Genomic DNA, 3578 nt, shown 5'->3' on the forward strand with positions numbered 1-3578 from the left:
GAGGGTTTGAGACAGAATGAGGAGTGACTAATGTCTACAGGGTTTTTCTCTGGTCGGGGGTGATAAGACGTTCTACAATGGTTTGCGAATTAAAAGGGAATGTGCACAACCACAGGTATACTAAAAGCCACTCAATTCATGACTTTTAATGGGGGAATCTTATGTGGCGCACTCTCATCGAGACCACGGCAGACATAGTGAGAGAGAAAAAGGTGAGTAAATATCTGAAACGGAGGCAGAAACAGAGAGAATGAAAAGCCCTGTGAATGGAAGGGAGAGCGAAAAGGGCAAATGGTCCTATTTACAAATGACAGATGTGAAACTGGGGTTCACATCAACAGTGTCACTGCCAGGAAGGAGGGTCATGCTAGCCATGTCACCGGTAGTGCGGCCCGCAGGGACGCCGACATGCTGGAGCGTTGTGCCAGCATGGGCTCTGGCAGCCACGTGGGCCAGCAGGAGGGTCCCGCTGCACAGCTGTGGGGTGAGGATAGACTGGGTGGTGATATCGGCCATGACAGGGGCCTCTTCTGCTGGCAAGAGTGTGACAGTAGCAAGTAGAGGGACAGGCCTGCGTGTGAGGACGGAATGCAGGAGGGGCTCTTCTGAGGCTGGGTGTGGGGCCCTCACCGGAACTGTGGAGAAATGGCCAGGTAACTGCGTCACGTGGGCTAGTAGATTGGCCAGGGCTTCGAACTGAAGGACAATAACGGGGAGTAGCTGTCAGGCCCTGGGAGTGTCTGAGTGTAAGTGGAGATGGGTTTGGGGTCACTGAGGGATGCGTGGGAGCCATCCCTGTATAGGTCCAGGTCATAGGGAGATAGGCTCGTGAGGCCTGTGGGTGTCTAGGGTTGTCCTGGTTGCCTGGGGCTGACTGTGGCAGAAATCTGGGGAGGGCTGGAGAGAAGCTGGGAGACACAGGAGAGTCCCTGAAGGCAGGGGGTGAAGAGGTGAAAGAAATGGGGGAGGGTTGCAGTAAGGTCCCTGAGTTTGTAGGTGATTCCTGGGTGTGGGAAGCTGACTCCAGGTGAAATCTGGAGATGGCTGGAGAGTAGCTGAGAGAGACAGAAGAGTCCCTGAGGGCTGGGGGTGAGAACATGAGGGAGACTGGGGAGTAAGTCAGTGAAATTCGCGAGTTCGGTGGTGTATCGTGGGCGCCTGGAACTGACTCCAGCTGGAATCTAGAGAAGTTTTGACAGTAGCTGAAAGAGACACAAGAGTCCCTGTGGGCTGAGGGCAAAGACCTGAGAGAGACCAGGGAGGACCTCCGTGAAGTCTGTGAGTCTGTAGGTGATTCCGGAGTGTGGGAGGCTGACTCCCGCTGAAATCTGGGCGTGGTGGGAGAGTAGCTGGGACAGACAGGAGAGTCCCAGGGGGCTGGGGGTGAAGACATGAGAGAGACTGGGGAGTAACTCAGTGAAACTGCTGAGTTTGTAGGTGATGCCTGGGAGCCTGGAACTGACTCCTGCTGAAATCTGGGCATGGTTGGAGAGTAGCTGGGACACACAGGAGAGTCCCTGAGTTCTGGGGGTGAAGACGTGAGAGAGACCGGGGAGTAACTCAGTGAAACTGGTGAGTTTGGTGGTGACTGCGGGGTGCCTGGAACGGACTCCAGCTGAAATGTGGGCGTGGTTGGAGAGTAGCTGGGACAGACAGGAGAGTCCAAGAGGGCTGGTGAAGACATGAGAGAGACTGGAGAGTAATTGAGTGAAATTGGTGAGTTTGGTGGTGATTCCTGGGTGCCAGGAACTGACACCCGCTGAAGTGTGGGCGTGGTTGGAGAGTAGCTGGGACACACAGGAGAGTCCCTGAGGGTTGGAGATAAAGACGTGCTAGAGACTGGGGAGTAACTGAGTGAAACTGGTGAGCTTGGTGGTGATTCCGGGGTGCCTGGAACTGACTCCAGCTGAAATGTGGGCGTGGTTGGAGAGTAGCTGGGACAGACGGAAGAGTCCCTGAGGGATGGTGAAGACATGAGAGAGACTGGGGAGTAAGGCAGTGAAACTGGTGAGTTTGGTGGTGATTTCTGGGTGCCTGCAACGGACTCCCGCTGAAGTGTGGGCGTGTTTGGAGAGTAGCTGGGACACACAGGCGAGTCCCTGAGGGTTGGAGATAAAGGCGTGCTAGAGACTGGGGAGTAACTCAGTGAAAGTGGCGGGCTTGGTGGTGATCCCTGGGTTCCTGGAACTGACCCGCGCTGAAATGTGGGCGTGGTTGGAGAGTAGCTGGGACAGACTGGAGGGTCCGTAAGGGCTGGGGGTGAAGACGTGAGAGAGACTGGCGAGGATCTCACTGAGGTCTGTGAGTTTGTAGGTGTTTCTGGGGTGTGGGGTACAGACTCCCGCTGAAATCTGGGCGTAGTTGGAGAGTAGCTGGGACAGACAGGAGAGTCATGGGTGGCTGGGGGTGAGCTGCTGGATGATGGCAGTAAGAACATATGGTATATTATTGATGAATGAGGTGACTGTGGAGAATCTCCAGAGGAGGACACGGGAGAACACGATGACATGAGTGACTGTCCTGCTTGGTTAGGAAAGGGAAACTTAAAGTTGTGGAATTCTGCTGATGATGGATGTGAGAGTGGTAAAGCCCTGTGGGATGATGTAGAGTACTTCCACATCCCTGGTGAGGAGCTGCCCCTTGGGTGTGAGTTTCTGGGAGGGGAGAGGGAGAAGCTGGGTGAGGCAGGCATGAATCTTGAGCAGTCAGGGCTGGGGGACCGCTCATAATCTCCCGAGACCTGTGAGTGTCTGGGGGACTCCTGGGTAAATGGGGCTGACTCCCGCAGGAACCTGGGGATGGCTGGCGAGTAACTGGGAGCCACAGGAGAGTCCCTGAGGCCTGGGGGTGAAGAGATGAAAGACACAGGGGTGGAGCACTGTGAGGCTCGTGAGTTTGTTGGTGATTCCTGGGTGTGGGGGGCTGACTCCAGCTGAAATCTGGGGTTGTTTTGAGAGTAGCTGGGAGACACAGGAGAGCCCCCGAGAGCTGGGGGTGAGCTGCTGGGTGATGGCAGTAAGAACATGTGGTATATTATTGATGAACGTGGGGACTCTGAGGAATCCTCAGAGGAGGACACAGGAGAGCCCAATGGCTTCATTGATTGCCCATCACGGTGAGGACAGGGAAATGGGAGCTTGTGGGATTCTGGTGATGACAGAGGTGAGTGTGGTGAAGCCCTAGGGGATGGTGAATGGTAGCTCCGGATCCCTGGTGAGGAGCTTCCCCTTAAGCCTGAGTTTCTGAGAGGGGAGAGGGAGAAGCTGGGGGAGGCTCGCATGGACCTTGGGGAGTCCGGGCTGGGGGACCGTTCATAAGAAGAGCCAGACAAGACCCTACTGTTCTTAGGTGCAGACATGATTAGGAAACCTGCAGCTCCCAGGGGCCCCTACTAATTTTCTAACTCGCAGAAGGAAGGAGTGTGTGTGTGTGTGTGTGTGTGTGTGTGTGTGTGTGTGTGTGTGTGTGTGAGTGTGTGTGTGTGTTTGTGTGTGTGCGGTGTGAGGTATGTGCCCCTTAAGAAAATGGAAATCAACCAACCAATGAGACAGACAGACAGACAGACAGACAGAGATTCA

Source organism: Gorilla gorilla, chromosome Y, assembly GCF_029281585.2.
Source record: "Gorilla gorilla gorilla isolate KB3781 chromosome Y, NHGRI_mGorGor1-v2.1_pri, whole genome shotgun sequence".
NCBI classification, from domain to species: domain Eukaryota; kingdom Metazoa; phylum Chordata; class Mammalia; order Primates; family Hominidae; genus Gorilla; species Gorilla gorilla.